General features: G+C 44.0%; 2 long non-coding RNA genes across 2 annotated transcripts; both read right to left on the bottom strand.

The window, feature by feature from the left end:
• Positions 1-765: 765 nt before the first annotated feature.
• On the bottom strand, positions 766-12,421 carry LOC144990516 (uncharacterized). The gene is made up of 2 exons (XR_013654482.1): positions 7,623-12,421; positions 766-2,663 (listed from the first exon to the last, which is right to left on the bottom strand). It is a non-coding gene; the product is annotated as an uncharacterized LOC144990516 (long non-coding RNA).
• On the bottom strand, positions 6,217-7,411 carry LOC144990517 (uncharacterized). Its single transcript, XR_013654483.1, has 2 exons — positions 6,902-7,411; positions 6,217-6,801 (listed from the first exon to the last, which is right to left on the bottom strand). It is a non-coding gene; the product is annotated as an uncharacterized LOC144990517 (long non-coding RNA).
• Positions 12,422-20,755: the final 8,334 nt, after the last annotated feature.

The following is a 20,755-nucleotide window of genomic DNA, read 5'->3' as shown; positions in this document are numbered from 1 at the left end:
GAAATTTATAAATAAAAAACAAAAAACTTACCTGCAGGGCAACTCGCAACCGAGGCCCAGACGTTTTTATATGTTACCCAAAATCCATAAAGATCCCCAAAAATGGACCGTTCCATCTAAAATTCCTCCTGGCAGACCCATTGTTTCAGACTGTGAAAGTGAAACCTATTATACAGCAGAATATTTGGATTTTTTTCTGAATCCGTTATCTAATAAACATGACAGTTACCTTAAAGATACATATCATTTTATTGAAAAAATTAAACAACTAGTAATCCCAGCAGACTCCTTTCTGTTTACTATGGATATTGATAGCTTATATACCAATATTGATCACAAAGAGGGCATTGACAGTATTAAAAGAATTTTTCAAAAATACCCGGACAAAAAACGACCAGATAAAGAATTACTCCAATTATTAGAGATTAATTTAAACAGAAATGATTTTGAATTTAATGGGGAATTTTTTGTTCAAATTAAGGGCACAGCTATGGGGAAGAAATTTGCACCGGCTTATGCCAATATTTTCATGGCAGAGTGGGAATCCTCTGCACTACAGAAATGTGCTTTAAAGCCGCTCTGTTATTACAGGTACCTCGACGACATCTGGGGCGTGTGGACCCACTCTGAGCAGGAGTTTGGGACCTTCCTGGGGACTCTCAACAGCCACAACCCTTCCATCAAACTAAAATCAACATGCCACGCCTCTTCAGTCGACTTTCTAGACACGACCACATTTAAGGGAAGTGACTTTCACACCACACACAAATTGGACATTAAAGTTTATTTTAAACCCACAGACACACATGCACTGTTACATAAAACCAGTTTTCATCCCAAACACACATTTGCAGGTCTGGTTAAATCCCAGCTGCTCCGCTTCCACAGAATCTGCACCCAACAGGCAGACTTTAAAAAGGCCACCAAAATTCTTTTTTCGGCATTATACACAAGGGGTTATTCCCGCTCCTTTCTAAGAAAATGTTTTAAGTCATTTCAACAAATTAAACCTATTGATACATCCCCCCTTTTACCCATTGTCACAACACATTCGGCAGCCACGTGCAGGATGGTGAGAGTCCTCAGGAGGAACTTCCGGGATCTTGTTCAGAGCCAGGGGCTGCTCGAGGAGCACAGATTTCTGCCAGCCTACAGGAGAAACAAAAATCTTAAGGACATTTTAATTAGAGCCAAACTTCCTCCCCCTACACAACCAAAATCCAGAGCACTCACCTCTTTTTTCAAACATTTGGATTGGATTTGCAGCCACCACAACAAAAATGTGTTTCCGTCTCTATGCAGGGGGAGCCCCCACTCTCAAAACTGCATTTATGTTATCTCCTGCTCCACCTGTGGGATACAGTACGTTGGGGAGACTGGGAACACTCTCTTAGTTAGATTCACCCAACACAGACACAACATCACAAAACATAAAAACACAGACACTTACCTGGTACAACATTTCATTTCCCACGGATGGGATTCAGTCAATGCAACGATCGTGCAGATGAATCCCAGATGGTCAACCCCAGAGAGAAGGAGACATGAAAGAAATTGGATTTCTAAATTAGACACCCTTCATCCTAGAGGCCTAAATGACAAAAAAACACCATTATTCTAATTAGAGACACTTAACCGCTCTTCCCCCTTTTGTCCAGCAGAGGGAGTTGCTAAACAGTCCCTCTCCATCATCAGATTTTCTCAAAACCCCCCCTGTAAATTTTCTTTTTTCCAGCAGAGGGAGATTATGAATTCCCATAATCAATTTTCATATGGCCCTGCCCTAAAGGTTTTTGATCCTAACCCTAACCAAATTTAAATTGAGAGCCCTAACCCTAATTAGATTATGAAAAAAATAAAATAATTTATCCTTCATTACCCAGAGGGAGGAGCGAGATCTGAGTGGGGACAGAAATGGTCCGTGCACGAGGGCTCCAGGCATACAGCCTGGAGCCCTAACCCTATCACCTAACCAGCCTGAACCTTCTGATTCTCCGCAGGGTCTCTGTCTCTTCCTTCCCCACCTCCCAAAAATCTCTTTCTGTCATCTCCAAAGATGATATTTGTCATGGTTTGTTGGTTTATGACTGCAATTCAAAACTAACTCCTATCATTTTTTTTCTCCTAGAGGGATTATACTCACCTCCACCATTGAAGCCTTAATTCGATTCTTGAAAAAGCAATAGATACACAATTTTTATTATCATTTTTTTGGGTTATTACAATTACATCAGAAATGTTATGAAATAAATGCATACTTTTACCTTTTTACAGAATGTTTGTATTTAGTTTTTTATGGAAAGTATATACTGTTTTGAATATTGTCAATTGATCCCAATACTTTTAAGATGGTAAAATTTAATTTTCATAAAAAAATGTTTTACTTTTATGGGAAAACAAAAAATTACAAATGCATGTGAACACAACGCTCCGAGGCTCCAAGCTCCTTCGACCAGTGAAGGGCACCTTCTACCCAGCAACGCCTCCTGATTGGAGGAGCAGCCCAAATGCATGATGGGAAATGTGACATCATCCCACGAACTCTTCCCTCCATTTTGATGAGAAGACGCATGCACGGAGCTGATCCTCGTCAGTATGATCGCTTCTCATGTTTATTCTTAAGCCAGCCTGAAGAAGACTAAGCTTGTTCGAAACGTTGCAACCTTGGCTTGTATTATTTTTTTATTAAACCGAAGTTGATCGGTAAAATCACGTTTCCTAGTTTATTATTAGCATAGCCTCCCAGTATTAGCATAGCTTGTTAGCCACGTGTGACGGAGGTACCTTCTGCAACGGGCCGAATTACACAAGGACCACAGTAAGCCATGCCACCGCGCCCACACGACGACGGATGGATACTGGTGCAGTCCAGAGGAGGCAGACGGAGGGAACGGGCCTATGAACGCGACAGGCCACAGAACAGACGTGCAGCTGCGGATTTTTCCAGCTACCCACGCCGAGACGGACGCCGATCTTATGCGGACGTCACCAGGGAGGGAGCCCATTTTCTGGAGCCGGCCTTCTACGGCAGACAGCAGGTGAGACATCGCCCTGCACCGCAGCCGTTCTATAGCGGGCCGCGCTACCCATTTCAAAATGGCGCTCAACGTGCGCCAAGACCTAGACCACGCGGTCCCTCCAACCAAAATGGCCGCTACGTCTTTGTACCAGCAGGTGCTCGGAATGAAGCCCCCCCCCACAGGGTACAGTCTAATGACCCTGATTTTACAGAGAAGGTGCGTGTAATGAACAGACTGATTAAAGCTGTACACCACCTCACCAATGTGTCCAGAGAGGCTCATCCTCCCTCCCTGGACAAAATAACAAACAATCTAGCTACAATTATCAAACCAGCATCCCCAAATCTACAAACACAGACTTTGATTGACGGCAATGCTAGAAATTGGGCCTTCACTACCGTTCTCATCCTCAGAGAGCATTATCAAAAGAACATTGACTCTGAAATGCAAAAGCTCACCCAGTTTCCTTCACCGGACTGGAGAGGCCCCTTTGAAATAGCCACAACGTGGGCGAAACGTAATTTAGGCAGACGCCTGAGACAGGATACAATAGACCGTGCCCAGGCGGTCATCATTGCCAGGACGACAGAAACAGCACCTCCTGCTCCACTTCCTGTTGCTGCTGCCGTTTCTTCTCTCCCAACGCAGACAGCTGACCAGACAGCAGAAGAGGACCCACATGCGGTGATTGAGCTGGCTCCATCATCACCTCCAGTGAACCAGCCTCCCTCCACGAGACCACCGAGCCCAGCTGCAGCACAGCCACCCCCTTCACCACAAAGCAGCAGTCATCAGATCACCACGATCGCCCAAATCCACGCAGCGCCTCCACCTGCGCCAATCTCCCGGGTTTCAGTGGAGACCATGACAGAACCACAACAGGAGGACTGGTCACCTCTTTTTGACCTTGAGGAGGCAAGTGAAACAGAACTTTCTCCTCCCACATCCCCGTGTCGTCTTTCTCCTGTAATCCCTCTTCCACCACGCATAAATCGCTCTCAAATAAGCTCTACGGCAGAAAGTGTCGTACGAGTTCTCGACATGCAGAAGGCTGACTCTGAAGCCGAAGAGGAAATCACTCTGGAGCCAGAACCAGCAGATGAGCAGATCACAGCGCTGAGCCAGAGAAAAGGAAGCCAACGCTCCTCCCACAGAGAAGGGAGTCCTCCTCCTCCCGTCCAAACCAGCACCATGGAGAGCAGAGGGTACCACACACTCACCCCTGCCACTCTCTCCAAGCTGAGATCCAGCGTGCAGTCCAGACTAGCCGTTGAGCGAGCAGAGCAGACGACAACTTCTGCAGCAGAAATGCAGGTGTGTGCTCCAACACGACACGACAACACACCCCGCAAATTTACAGAGTGGCACCTGCACATACAACAGAAGAAGGTCATCATAGGAGACTCAAACATCAGCCGCCTCCCACCTTTCAAAGGTGGAAATGTACAATTGGACAGTTTTCCTGGCGCCAGATGGCATCATGCAGAATTTCTCCTGAAGACGGCCACCTTCCAGACGGAACCAGAGGTTCTCCTGCTATCCTTCGGCCTCAACAACAGATCCCAGAGGGATAAAAAAACTCCAGTGAAAGAGATGATCAAAGCCCTGACTGTAGCAGGACAGAGATTCCCAGACGCCACAATCTTCGTCCCTCACGTCAGTTTTTCACCTCACCTTTCACCAGATGAAAAAGCCGTCCTGATTCATCTGAATCAACACATCCAAGAACTGACAGACTACATCCCCCCACTCAGTGGCTTCTTTGAGACCCAAACTGACAGCATCCACTGGACGGCAGCTACCGCGAAGAGGATGCTGGAACACTGGGCTTCATGGTTAAACTGAAGCTCCCTCTAAGCCTCGCACAGAGGGAGGGGAAAGATGGAGTCATGAATCTATGTGATAACTTTGTTCTTTCTCTTACACAGCTTTCCCTGCTGAGCAGAGGTCTTACTTTCATCCCTTCCAAATGTAACAGTAAGAATTTGACCTTTCAATCGAGACATGATTTACAGGAGTACCATCGCAGAATTAAGTTAACTGTTCACTATAAGGACAAAAGCAGCATCCAACCTCAGCCATTCATATTGAAATCTGACTGGACACCCCCATCTGCTACTCTCCCACCACAAATTAACCGTTTAATAGACCAGGATATTTCATACTTTGAGAATGATTTTAAAATCATTCATAACACTCCAAATTTGAGTGGTGAGGAAACCAAAGCTCTAAAAGAATTAGCCCAAAATAATGATATAGTTATTAAACCAGCCGATAAGGGCAGTCTAACAGTAATTATGGATAAAAAAGATTATTTATATGAAGGTTACAGACAGTTAAATGATGTAACTTATTATCATAAACTCAATAAACCCATTTATTTAGATACAATCCCTCTAGTAGATACAATTATTAATAATTTACTGAAAAAGAAATTTATAAATAAAAAACAAAAAACTTACCTGCAGGGCAACTCGCAACCGAGGCCCAGACGTTTTTATATGTTACCCAAAATCCATAAAGATCCCCAAAAATGGACCGTTCCATCTAAAATTCCTCCTGGCAGACCCATTGTTTCAGACTGTGAAAGTGAAACCTATTATACAGCAGAATATTTGGATTTTTTTCTGAATCCGTTATCTAATAAACATGACAGTTACCTTAAAGATACATATCATTTTATTGAAAAAATTAAACAACTAGTAATCCCAGCAGACTCCTTTCTGTTTACTATGGATATTGATAGCTTATATACCAATATTGATCACAAAGAGGGCATTGACAGTATTAAAAGAATTTTTCAAAAATACCCGGACAAAAAACGACCAGATAAAGAATTACTCCAATTATTAGAGATTAATTTAAACAGAAATGATTTTGAATTTAATGGGGAATTTTTTGTTCAAATTAAGGGCACAGCTATGGGGAAGAAATTTGCACCGGCTTATGCCAATATTTTCATGGCAGAGTGGGAATCCTCTGCACTACAGAAATGTGCTTTAAAGCCGCTCTGTTATTACAGGTACCTCGACGACATCTGGGGCGTGTGGACCCACTCTGAGCAGGAGTTTGGGACCTTCCTGGGGACTCTCAACAGCCACAACCCTTCCATCAAACTAAAATCAACATGCCACGCCTCTTCAGTCGACTTTCTAGACACGACCACATTTAAGGGAAGTGACTTTCACACCACACACAAATTGGACATTAAAGTTTATTTTAAACCCACAGACACACATGCACTGTTACATAAAACCAGTTTTCATCCCAAACACACATTTGCAGGTCTGGTTAAATCCCAGCTGCTCCGCTTCCACAGAATCTGCACCCAACAGGCAGACTTTAAAAAGGCCACCAAAATTCTTTTTTCGGCATTATACACAAGGGGTTATTCCCGCTCCTTTCTAAGAAAATGTTTTAAGTCATTTCAACAAATTAAACCTATTGATACATCCCCCCTTTTACCCATTGTCACAACACATTCGGCAGCCACGTGCAGGATGGTGAGAGTCCTCAGGAGGAACTTCCGGGATCTTGTTCAGAGCCAGGGGCTGCTCGAGGAGCACAGATTTCTGCCAGCCTACAGGAGAAACAAAAATCTTAAGGACATTTTAATTAGAGCCAAACTTCCTCCCCCTACACAACCAAAATCCAGAGCACTCACCTCTTTTTTCAAACATTTGGATTGGATTTGCAGCCACCACAACAAAAATGTGTTTCCGTCTCTATGCAGGGGGAGCCCCCACTCTCAAAACTGCATTTATGTTATCTCCTGCTCCACCTGTGGGATACAGTACGTTGGGGAGACTGGGAACACTCTCTTAGTTAGATTCACCCAACACAGACACAACATCACAAAACATAAAAACACAGACACTTACCTGGTACAACATTTCATTTCCCACGGATGGGATTCAGTCAATGCAACGATCGTGCAGATGAATCCCAGATGGTCAACCCCAGAGAGAAGGAGACATGAAAGAAATTGGATTTCTAAATTAGACACCCTTCATCCTAGAGGCCTAAATGACAAAAAAACACCATTATTCTAATTAGAGACACTTAACCGCTCTTCCCCCTTTTGTCCAGCAGAGGGAGTTGCTAAACAGTCCCTCTCCATCATCAGATTTTCTCAAAACCCCCCCTGTAAATTTTCTTTTTTCCAGCAGAGGGAGATTATGAATTCCCATAATCAATTTTCATATGGCCCTGCCCTAAAGGTTTTTGATCCTAACCCTAACCAAATTTAAATTGAGAGCCCTAACCCTAATTAGATTATGAAAAAAATAAAATAATTTATCCTTCATTACCCAGAGGGAGGAGCGAGATCTGAGTGGGGACAGAAATGGTCCGTGCACGAGGGCTCCAGGCATACAGCCTGGAGCCCTAACCCTATCACCTAACCCTAACCCTAACCCTAACCCTAACCCTAACCCTACCCTAACCCTAACCCTAACCCTAACCCTAACCCTAACCCTAACCCTAACCCATTACCTCACGAAGACTCGCTTGGAGCAGACTCCCGTTCGTATGAAGAGACATTTATATTGATTGTTTGCAAGCCAGCCTGAAGAAGACTAAGTTTGTTCGAAATGTTGCAACCTTGGCTTGTATTATTTTTTTATTAAACCGAAGTTGATCGGTAAATCTTGTTTCCTAGTTTATTATTAGCATAGCCTCCCAGTATTAGCATAGCTTCTTAGCCACGTGTGACGGAGGTACCTTCTGCAACGGGCCGAATCACACCAGGACCACAGTAAGCCATGCCACCGCGCCCACACGACGACGGATGGATACTGGTGCAGTCCAGAGGAGGCAGACGGAGGGAACGGGCCTATGAACGCGACAGGCCACAGAACAGACGTGCAGCTGCGGATTTTTCCAGCTACCCACGCCGAGACGGACGCCGATCCTATGCGGACGTCACTAGAGAGGGAGCCCATTTTCTGGAGCCGACCTTCTACGGCAGACAGCAGGTGAGACATCGCCCTGCACCGCAGCCGTTCTATAGCGGGTCGCGCTACCCATTTCAAGATGGCGCTCAACGTGCGCCAAGACCTAGGCCACGCGGTCCCTCCAACCAAAATGGCCGCTACGTCTTTATACCAGCAGATGCTCGGAATGAAGCCCCCCCCCACAGGGTACAGTCTAATGACCCTGATTTTACAGAGAAGGTGCGTGTAATGAACAGACTGATTAAAGCTGTACACCACCTCACCAATGTGTCCAGAGAGGCTCATCCTCCCTCCCTGGACAAAATAACAAACAATCTAGCTACAATTATCAAACCAGCATCCCCAAATCTACAAACACAGACTTTGATTGACGGCAATGCTAGAAATTGGGCCTTCACTACCGTTCTCATCCTCAGAGAGCATTATCAAAAGAACATTGACTCTGAAGTGCAAAAGCTCACCCAGTTTCCTTCACCAGACTGGAGAGGCCCCTTTGAAATAGCCACAACGTGGGCGAAACGCAATTTAGGCAGACGCCTGAGACAGGATACAATAGACCGGGCCCAGGCGGTCATCATTGCCAGGACGACAGAAACAGCACCTCCTGCTCCACTTCCTGTTGCTGCTGCCGTTTCTTCTCTCCCAACGCAGACAGCTGACCAGACAGCAGAAGAGGACCCACATGCTGTGATTGAGCTGGCTCCATCATCACCTCCAGTGAACCAGCCTCCCTCCACGAGACCACGGAGCCCAGCTGCAGCACGACCACCCCCTTCACCACAAAGCAGCAGTCATCAGATCACAACGATCGCCCAAATCCACGCAGCGCCTCCCCCTGCACCAATCTCCCGGGTTTCAGTGGAGACCATGACAGAACCACAACAGGAGGACTGGTCACCTCTGTTTGACCTTGAGGAGGCAAGTGAAACAGAACTTTCTCCTCCCACATCTCCATCTCGTTTTTCTCCTGTAATCCCTCTTCCACCACGCATAAATCGCTCTCAAATAAGCTCTACGGCAGAAAGTGTCGTACGAGTTCTCGACATGCAGAAGGCTGGCTCTGAAGCCGAAGAGGAAATCACTCTGGAGCCAGAACCAGCAGATGAGCAGATCACAGCGCTGAGCCAGAGAAAAGGAAGCCAACGCCCCCCTCACAGAGAAGGGAGTCCTCCTCCTCCTCCCATCCAAACCAGCACCATGGAGAGCAGAGGGTACCACACACTCACCCCTGCCACTCTCTCCAAGCTGAGATCCAGCGTGCAATCTCGCCTAGCCATCGAGCGAGCAGAGCAGACGACAACTTCTGTAGCAGAAATGCAGGTGTGTGCTCCAACACGACACGACAACACACCCCGCAAATTTACAGAGTGGCACCTGCACATACATCAGAAGAAGGTCATCATAGGAGACTCAAACATCAGCCGCCTCCCACCTTTCAAAGGTGGAAATGTACAATTGGACAGTTTTCCTGGCGCCAGATGGCATCATGCAGAATTTCTCCTGAAGACGGCCACCTTCCAGACGGAACCAGAGGTTCTCCTGCTATCCTTTGGCCTCAACAACAGATCCCAGAGGGATAAAAAAGCTCCAGTCAAAGAGATGATCAAAGCCCTGACGGTGGCAGGACAGAGATTCCCAGACGCCACGATCCTCGTCCCTCACGTCAGTTTTTCACCTCACCTTTCACCAGATGAAAAAGTCGTCCTTATCCATTTAAATCAACACATCCAAGAACTGACAGACTACATCCCCCCACTCAGTGGCTTCTTTGAGACCCAAACTGACAGCATCCACTGGACGGCAGCTACCGCGAAGAGGATCCTGGAACACTGGGCTTCGTGGTTAAACTGAAGCTCCCTCTAAGCCTCTCACAGAGGGAGGGGAAAGATGGAGTCATGAATCTATGTGATAACTTTGTTCTTTCTCTTACACAGCTTTCCCTGCTGAGCAGAGGTCTTACTTTCATCCCTTCCAAATGTAACAGTAAGAATTTGACCTTTCAATCCAGACATGATTTACAGGAGTACCATCGCAGAATTAAGTTAACTGTTCACTATAAGGACAAAAGCAGCATCCAACCTCAGCCATTCACACTGAAATCTGACTGGACACCCCCATCTGCTACTCTCCCACCACAAATTAACCGTTTAATAGACCAGGATATTTCATACTTTGAGAATGATTTTAAAATCATTCATAACACTCCAAATTTGAGTGGTGAGGAAACCAAAACTCTAAAAGAATTAGCCCAAAATAATGATATAGTTATTAAGCCAGCTGATAAGGGCAGTCTAACAGTAATTATGGATAAAAAAGATTATTTATATGAAGGTTACAGACAGTTAAATGATGTAACCTATTATCATAAACTCAATAAACCCATTTATTTAGATACAATCCCCCTAGTAGATACAATTATTAATAATTTACTGAAAAAGAAATTTATAAATAAAAAACAAAAAACTTACCTTCAGGGCAACTCGCAACCGAGGCCCAGACGGTTTTATATGTTACCCAAAATCCATAAAGATCCCCAAAAATGGACCGTTCCATCTAAAATTCCTCCTGGCAGACCCATTGTTTCAGACTGTGAGAGTGAAACCTATTATACAGCAGAATATTTGGACTTTTTTCTGAATCCGTTATCTAATAAACATGACAGTTACCTTAAAGATACATATCATTTTATTGAAAAAATTAAACAGTTAGTAATCCCAGCAGACTCTTTTCTTTTCACTATGGATATTGATAGCTTATATACCAATATTGACCACAAAGAGGGCATTGACAGTATTAAAAGAATCTTTCATAAATACCCAGACAAAAAACGACCAGATAAAGAACTTCTCCAATTATTAGAGATTAATCTAAACAGAAATGATTTTGAATTTAATGGAGAATTTTTTGTTCAAATTAAGGGCACAGCTATGGGCAAAAAATTTGCACCGGCTTATGCCAACATATTCATGGCAGAATGGGAATCCTCTGCACTACAGAAATGTGCTTTAAAGCCGCTCTGTTATTACAGGTACCTCGACGACATCTGGGGCGTGTGGACCCACTCTGAGCAGGAGTTTGGAACCTTCCTGGGGACTCTCAACAGCCACAACCCTTCCATCAAACTCAAATCAACATGCCACGCCTCTTCAGTCGACTTTCTAGACACAACCACATTTAAGGGAAGTGACTTTCACACCACACACAAATTGGACATTAAAGTTTATTTTAAACCCACAGACACACATGCACTGTTACATAAAACCAGCTTTCATCCCAAACACACATTTGCAGGTCTGGTTAAATCCCAGCTGCTCCGCTTCCACAGAATCTGCACCCAACAGGCAGACTTTAAAAAGGCCACCAAAATTCTTTTTTCGGCATTATACACAAAGGGTTATTCCCGCTCCTTTCTAAGAAAATGTTTTAAGTCATTTCAACAAATTAAACCTATTGATACAGCCCCCCTTCTACCCATTGTCACAACACATTCGGCAGCCACGTGCAGGATGGTGAGAGTCCTCAGGAGGAACTTCCGGGATCTGGTTCAGAGCCAGGGGCTGCTCGAGGAGCACAGATTTCTGCCAGCCTACAGGAGAAACAAAAATCTCAAGGACATTTTAATTAGAGCCAAACTTCCTCCCCCTACACAACCAAAATCCAGAGCACTCACCTCTTTTTTCAAACATTTGGATTGGATTTGCAGCCACCACAACAAAAATGTGTTTCCGTCTCTATGCAGGGGGAGCCCCCACTCTCAAAACTGCATTTATGTTATCTCCTGCTCCACCTGTGGGATACAGTACGTTGGGGAGACTGGAAACACTCTCTTAGTTAGATTCACCCAACACAGACACAACATCACAAAACACAAAAACACAGACACTTACCTGGTACAACATTTCATTTCCCACGGATGGGATTCAGTCAGAGCAACAGCCGTGCAGACGAATCCCAGATGGTCAACCTTTGAGAGAAGGAGACATGAGAGAAATTGGATTTCCAAATTAGACACCCTCCATCCTAGAGGCCTGAATGAGAAAAAAACACCATTATTCTAATTAGAGACACTTAACCGCTCTTCCCCATTTCGGCCAGCAGAGGGAGTTGCTAAACAGTCCCTCTCCATCACCATATTTTTTCACCCCCTGTAAATTCTTTTTCCAGAATCTATTTTCATATGGCCCTGCCCCAAAGATTTTTAATCCTAATCCTAACCAAATTGAACCTGAGAGCCCTAAACCTAATTAGATTGTGATTGAATAAAATAATTGATTTCATATTACCCAGAGGGGAGAGCGAGATCTGCGTGGGGACAGAAATGGTCCGTGCACAAGGGCTCCGGGCGTACAGCTTGGAGCCCTCACCCCAACCCTAACACCTAACCCTAACCCTAACCCTAACCCTAACCCTAACCCTAACCCCTAACCCTAACCCTAACCCTAACCCTAACCCTAACCCTTCCATCCTAATTTTTGAATGTGGGGCAAAGAATTCTGGTTTTCTGGACGAGAGGATGGCCTATGCTTCGGATTTCACTGCCTATGGCAGTGAAATTCTAATTTTCTAAACCTGACACGCTCGTGCCCCTTTGTCGGTCTGGTGCTGGAGTTCGGAGCCCCACTACCATGCTGAGAAGAAAAACAACCTTCTCTCAGACATGATGTTGGACGATACGTGCTTTCCAAGTCATCCTATCCTAATCTTAACCTCAGTGAAGAGATGAGAAAAGCCCGTTCTGAGAGGATTTCATGAGGAGGAATGACTGAAAAAAGGAAAAATAAATGTTATTTGTACAAGCTGGACAGCTTCCTTATCTGTTTCAACCTCATCATGGTGAGGAGGGGTGTGCTCCTACTCCTAAAAACTATAAGCGAGATTATAAGTCATATTACCATAAAATTACGGACAATTTTGGAAGAGCATGGATTCACCAGCCATATAGGAGAGGCACAAAGTCAAGCTCCGCCCACCTGCACTATATAAGCTTGGCCTGCTCTTTCCAACTCACTCACTCAACTTTCAGCCCTGACACACAGAGGCACAATAAAACAGAAGGCAAACAGGCCAGAATGTATGGACAAATAACTTTTATTCCAAGCTCTTATGGACAAGAGATATACAAACAAATTTCGCTCAGTTCTGCGCCTGATGAAGGACCAAACAGTCCGAAATATTGCGCACATATGTTCTGAGCGATAAGTGATGCCAAGAGGGGCCTGAAAAGGAAAAATATCCTGCAAATAAAAGGCATACTTACCTGAGGAAACCCAAGAAGTGTTCCTGCAAAGAAGAAATACGAGGAGACAAAATTGAACATACACGTTGTCCAAGGACATTAGAGCCTAATTTTTTGAACATGAAAGTCCTTCCATCCTAATTTTTGAATGTGGGGCAAAGAATTCTGGTTTTCTGGACGAGAGGATGGCCTATGCTTCGGATTTCACTGCCTATGGCAGTGAAATTCTAATTTTCTAAACCTGACACGCTCGTGCCCCTTTGTCGGTCTGGTGCTGGAGTTCGGAGCCCCACTACCATGCTGAGAAGAAAAACAACCTTCTCTCAGACATGATGTTGGACGATACGTGCTTTCCAAGTCATCCTATCCTAATCTTAACCTCAGTGAAGAGATGAGAAAAGCCCGTTCTGAGAGGATTTCATGAGGAGGAATGACTGAAAAAAGGAAAAATAAATGTTATTTGTACAAGCTGGACAGCTTCCTTATCTGTTTCAACCTCATCATGGTGAGGAGGGGTGTGCTCCTACTCCTAAAAACTATAAGCGAGATTATAAGTCATATTACCATAAAATTACGGACAATTTTGGAAGAGCATGGATTCACCAGCCATATAGGAGAGGCACAAAGTCAAGCTCCGCCCACCTGCACTATATAAGCTTGGCCTGCTCTTTCCAACTCACTCACTCAACTTTCAGCCCTGACACACAGAGGCACAATAAAACAGAAGGCAAACAGGCCAGAATGTATGGACAAATAACTTTTATTCCAAGCTCTTATGGACAAGAGATATACAAACAAATTTCGCTCAGTTCTGCGCCTGATGAAGGACCAAACAGTCCGAAATATTGCGCACATATGTTCTGAGCGATAAGTGATGCCAAGAGGGGCCTGAAAAGGAAAAATATCCTGCAAATAAAAGGCATACTTACCTGAGGAAACCCAAGAAGTGTTCCTGCAAAGAAGAAATACGAGGAGACAAAATTGAACATACACGTTGTCCAAGGACATTAGAGCCTAATTTTTTGAACATGAAAGTCCTTCCATCCTAATTTTTGAATGTGGGGCAAAGAATTCTGGTTTTCTGGACGAGAGGATGGCCTATGCTTCGGATTTCACTGCCTATGGCAGTGAAATTCTAATTTTCTAAACCTGACACGCTCGTGCCCCTTTGTCGGTCTGGTGCTGGAGTTCGGAGCCCCACTACCATGCTGAGAAGAAAAACAACCTTCTCTCAGACATGATGTTGGACGATACGTGCTTTCCAAGTCATCCTATCCTAATCTTAACCTCAGTGAAGAGATGAGAAAAGCCCGTTCTGAGAGGATTTCATGAGGAGGAATGACTGAAAAAAGGAAAAATAAATGTTATTTGTACAAGCTGGACAGCTTCCTTATCTGTTTCAACCTCATCATGGTGAGGAGGGGTGTGCTCCTACTCCTAAAAACTATAAGCGAGATTATAAGTCATATTACCATAAAATTACGGACAATTTTGGAAGAGCATGGATTCACCAGCCATATAGGAGAGGCACAAAGTCAAGCTCCGCCCACCTGCACTATATAAGCTTGGCCTGCTCTTTCCAACTCACTCACTCAACTTTCAGCCCTGACACACAGAGGCACAATAAAACAGAAGGCAAACAGGCCAGAATGTATGGACAAATAACTTTTATTCCAAGCTCTTATGGACAAGAGATATACAAACAAATTTCGCTCAGTTCTGCGCCTGATGAAGGACCAAACAGTCCGAAATATTGCGCACATATGTTCTGAGCGATAAGTGATGCCAAGAGGGGCCTGAAAAGGAAAAATATCCTGCAAATAAAAGGCATACTTACCTGAGGAAACCCAAGAAGTGTTCCTGCAAAGAAGAAATACGAGGAGACAAAATTGAACATACACGTTGTCCAAGGACATTAGAGCCTAATTTTTTGAACATGAAAGTCCTTCCATCCTAATTTTTGAATGTGGGGCAAAGAATTCTGGTTTTCTGGACGAGAGGATGGCCTATGCTTCGGATTTCACTGCCTATGGCAGTGAAATTCTAATTTTCTAAACCTGACACGCTCGTGCCCCTTTGTCGGTCTGGTGCTGGAGTTCGGAGCCCCACTACCATGCTGAGAAGAAAAACAACCTTCTCTCAGACATGATGTTGGACGATACGTGCTTTCCAAGTCATCCTATCCTAATCTTAACCTCAGTGAAGAGATGAGAAAAGCCCGTTCTGAGAGGATTTCATGAGGAGGAATGACTGAAAAAAGGAAAAATAAATGTTATTTGTACAAGCTGGACAGCTTCCTTATCTGTTTCAACCTCATCATGGTGAGGAGGGGTGTGCTCCTACTCCTAAAAACTATAAGCGAGATTATAAGTCATATTACCATAAAATTACGGACAATTTTGGAAGAGCATGGATTCACCAGCCATATAGGAGAGGCACAAAGTCAAGCTCCGCCCACCTGCACTATATAAGCTTGGCCTGCTCTTTCCAACTCACTCACTCAACTTTCAGCCCTGACACACAGAGGCACAATAAAACAGAAGGCAAACAGGCCAGAATGTATGGACAAATAACTTTTATTCCAAGCTCTTATGGACAAGAGATATACAAACAAATTTCGCTCAGTTCTGCGCCTGATGAAGGACCAAACAGTCCGAAATATTGCGCACATATGTTCTGAGCGATAAGTGATGCCAAGAGGGGCCTGAAAAGGAAAAATATCCTGCAAATAAAAGGCATACTTACCTGAGGAAACCCAAGAAGTGTTCCTGCAAAGAAGAAATACGAGGAGACAAAATTGAACATACACGTTGTCCAAGGACATTAGAGCCTAATTTTTTGAACATGAAAGTCCTTCCATCCTAATTTTTGAATGTGGGGCAAAGAATTCTGGTTTTCTGGACGAGAGGATGGCCTATGCTTCGGATTTCACTGCCTATGGCAGTGAAATTCTAATTTTCTAAACCTGACACGCTCGTGCCCCTTTGTCGGTCTGGTGCTGGAGTTCGGAGCCCCACTACCATGCTGAGAAGAAAAACAACCTTCTCTCAGACATGATGTTGGACGATACGTGCTTTCCAAGTCATCCTATCCTAATCTTAACCTCAGTGAAGAGATGAGAAAAGCCCGTTCTGAGAGGATTTCATGAGGAGGAATGACTGAAAAAAGGAAAAATAAATGTTATTTGTACAAGCTGGACAGCTTCCTTATCTGTTTCAACCTCATCATGGTGAGGAGGGGTGTGCTCCTACTCCTAAAAACTATAAGCGAGATTATAAGTCATATTACCATAAAATTACGGACAATTTTGGAAGAGCATGGATTCACCAGCCATATAGGAGAGGCACAAAGTCAAGCTCCGCCCACCTGCACTATATAAGCTTGGCCTGCTCTTTCCAACTCACTCACTCAACTTTCAGCCCTGACACACAGAGGCACAATAAAACAGAAGGCAAACAGGCCAGAATGTATGGACAAATAACTTTTATTCCAAGCTCTTATGGACAAGAGATATACAAACAAATTTCGCTCAGTTCTGCGCCTGATGAAGGACCAAACAGTCCGAAATATTGCGCACATATGTTCTGAGCGATAAGTGATGCCAAGAGGGGCCTGAAAAGGAAAAATATCCTGCAAATAAAAGGCATACTTACCTGAGGAAACCCAAGAAGTGTTCCTGCAAAGAAGAAATACGAGGAGACAAAATTGAACATACACGTTGTCCAAGGACATTAGAGCCTAATTTTTTGAACATGAAAGTCCTTCCATCCTAATTTTTGAATGTGGGGCAAAGAATTCTGGTTTTCTGGACGAGAGGATGGCCTATGCTTCGGATTTCACTGCCTATGGCAGTGAAATTCTAATTTTCTAAACCTGACACGCTCGTGCCCCTTTGTCGGTCTGGTGCTGGAGTTCGGAGCCCCACTACCATGCTGAGAAGAAAAACAACCTTCTCTCAGACATGATGTTGGACGATACGTGCTTTCCAAGTCATCCTATCCTAATCTTAACCTCAGTGAAGAGATGAGAAAAGCCCGTTCTGAGAGGATTTCATGAGGAGGAATGACTGAAAAAAGGAAAAATAAATGTTATTTGTACAAGCTGGACAGCTTCCTTATCTGTTTCAACCTCATCATGGTGAGGAGGGGTGTGCTCCTACTCCTAAAAACTATAAGCGAGATTATAAGTCATATTACCATAAAATTACGGACAATTTTGGAAGAGCATGGATTCACCAGCCATATAGGAGAGGCACAAAGTCAAGCTCCGCCCACCTGCACTATATAAGCTTGGCCTGCTCTTTCCAACTCACTCACTCAACTTTCAGCCCTGACACACAGAGGCACAATAAAACAGAAGGCAAACAGGCCAGAATGTATGGACAAATAACTTTTATTCCAAGCTCTTATGGACAAGAGATATACAAACAAATTTCGCTCAGTTCTGCGCCTGATGAAGGACCAAACAGTCCGAAATATTGCGCACATATGTTCTGAGCGATAAGTGATGCCAAGAGGGGCCTGAAAAGGAAAAATATCCTGCAAATAAAAGGCATACTTACCTGAGGAAACCCAAGAAGTGTTCCTGCAAAGAAGAAATACGAGGAGACAAAATTGAACATACACGTTGTCCAAGGACATTAGAGCCTAATTTTTTGAACATGAAAGTCCTTCCATCCTAATTTTTGAATGTGGGGCAAAGAATTCTGGTTTTCTGGACGAGAGGATGGCCTATGCTTCGGATTTCACTGCCTATGGCAGTGAAATTCTAATTTTCTAAACCTGACACGCTCGTGCCCCTTTGTCGGTCTGGTGCTGGAGTTCGGAGCCCCACTACCATGCTGAGAAGAAAAACAACCTTCTCTCAGACATGATGTTGGACGATACGTGCTTTCCAAGTCATCCTATCCTAATCTTAACCTCAGTGAAGAGATGAGAAAAGCCCGTTCTGAGAGGATTTCATGAGGAGGAATGACTGAAAAAAGGAAAAATAAATGTTATTTGTACAAGCTGGACAGCTTCCTTATCTGTTTCAACCTCATCATGGTGAGGAGGGGTGTGCTCCTACTCCTAAAAACTATAAGCGAGATTATAAGTCATATTACCATAAAATTACGGACAATTTTGGAAGAGCATGGATTCACCAGCCATATAGGAGAGGCACAAAGTCAAGCTCCGCCCACCTGCACTATATAAGCTTGGCCTGCTCTTTCCAACTCACTCACTCAACTTTCAGCCCTGACACACAGAGGCACAATAAAACAGAAGGCAAACAGGCCAGAATGTATGGACAAATAACTTTTATTCCAAGCTCTTATGGACAAGAGATATACAAACAAATTTCGCTCAGTTCTGCGCCTGATGAAGGACCAAACAGTCCGAAATATTGCGCACATATGTTCTGAGCGATAAGTGATGCCAAGAGGGGCCTGAAAAGGAAAAATATCCTGCAAATAAAAGGCATACTTACCTGAGGAAACCCAAGAAGTGTTCCTGCAAAGAAGAAATACGAGGAGACAAAATTGAACATACACGTTGTCCAAGGACATTAGAGCCTAATTTTTTGAACATGAAAGTCCTTCCATCCTAATTTTTGAATGTGGGGCAAAGAATTCTGGTTTTCTGGACGAGAGGATGGCCTATGCTTCGGATTTCACTGCCTATGGCAGTGAAATTCTAATTTTCTAAACCTGACACGCTCGTGCCCCTTTGTCGGTCTGGTGCTGGAGTTCGGAGCCCCACTACCATGCTGAGAAGAAAAACAACCTTCTCTCAGACATGATGTTGGACGATACGTGCTTTCCAAGTCATCCTATCCTAATCTTAACCTCAGTGAAGAGATGAGAAAAGCCCGTTCTGAGAGGATTTCATGAGGAGGAATGACTGAAAAAAGGAAAAATAAATGTTATTTGTACAAGCTGGACAGCTTCCTTATCTGTTTCAACCTCATCATGGTGAGGAGGGGTGTGCTCCTACTCCTAAAAACTATAAGCGAGATTATAAGTCATATTACCATAAAATTACGGACAATTTTGGAAGAGCATGGATTCACCAGCCATATAGGAGAGGCACAAAGTCAAGCTCCGCCCACCTGCACTATATAAGCTTGGCCTGCTCTTTCCAACTCACTCACTCAACTTTCAGCCCTGACACACAGAGGCACAATAAAACAGAAGGCAAACAGGCCAGAATGTATGGACAAATAACTTTTATTCCAAGCTCTTATGGACAAGAGATATACAAACAAATTTCGCTCAGTTCTGCGCCTGATGAAGGACCAAACAGTCCGAAATATTGCGCACATATGTTCTGAGCGATAAGTGATGCCAAGAGGGGCCTGAAAAGGAAAAATATCCTGCAAATAAAAGGCATACTTACCTGAGGAAACCCAAGAAGTGTTCCTGCAAAGAAGAAATACGAGGAGACAAAATTGAACATACACGTTGTCCAAGGACATTAGAGCCTAATTTTTTGAACATGAAAGTCCTTCCATCCTAATTTTTGAATGTGGGGCAAAGAATTCTGGTTTTCTGGACGAGAGGATGGCCTATGCTTCGGATTTCACTGCCTATGGCAGTGAAATTCTAATTTTCTAAACCTGACACGCTCGTGCCCCTTTGTCGGTCTGGTGCTGGAGTTCGGAGCCCCACTACCATGCTGAGAAGAAAAACAACCTTCTCTCAGACATGATGTTGGACGATACGTGCTTTCCAAGTCATCCTATCCTAATCTTAACCTCAGTGAAGAGATGAGAAAAGCCCGTTCTGAGAGGATTTCATGAGGAGGAATGACTGAAAAAAGGAAAAATAAATGTTATTTGTACAAGCTGGACAGCTTCCTTATCTGTTTCAACCTCATCATGGTGAGGAGGGGTGTGCTCCTACTCCTAAAAACTATAAGCGAGATTATAAGTCATATTACCATAAAATTACGGACAATTTTGGAAGAGCATGGATTCACCAGCCATATAGGAGAGGCACAAAGTCAAGCTCCGCCCACCTGCACTATATAAGCTTGGCCTGCTCTTTCCAACTCACTCACTCAACTTTCAGCCCTGACACACAGAGGCACAATAAAACAGAAGGCAAACAGGCCAGAATGTATGGACAAATAACTTTTATTCCAAGCTCTTATGGACAAGAGATATACAAACAAATTTCGCTCAGTTCTGCGCCTGATGAAGGACCAAACAGTCCGAAATATTGCGCACATATGTTCTGAGCGATAAGTGATGCCAAGAGGGGCCTGAAAAGGAAAAATATCCTGCAAATAAAAGGCATACTTACCTGAGGAAACCCAAGAAGTGTTCCTGCAAAGAAGAAATACGAGGAGACAAAATTGAACATACACGTTGTCCAAGGACATTAGAGCCTAATTTTTTGAACATGAAAGTCCTTCCATCCTAATTTTTGAATGTGGGGCAAAGAATTCTGGTTTTCTGGACGAGAGGATGGCCTATGCTTCGGATTTCACTGCCTATGGCAGTGAAATTCTAATTTTCTAAACCTGACACGCTCGTGCCCCTTTGTCGGTCTGGTGCTGGAG

The sequence above is a fragment of the Oryzias latipes genome, chromosome 2 (assembly GCF_053564925.1).
Source record: "Oryzias latipes strain Hd-rR chromosome 2, Olatipes_Hd-rR_3.1".
NCBI lineage: Eukaryota > Metazoa > Chordata > Actinopteri > Beloniformes > Adrianichthyidae > Oryzias > Oryzias latipes.
This window is presented reverse-complemented; position numbering and strand designations above follow the sequence as displayed.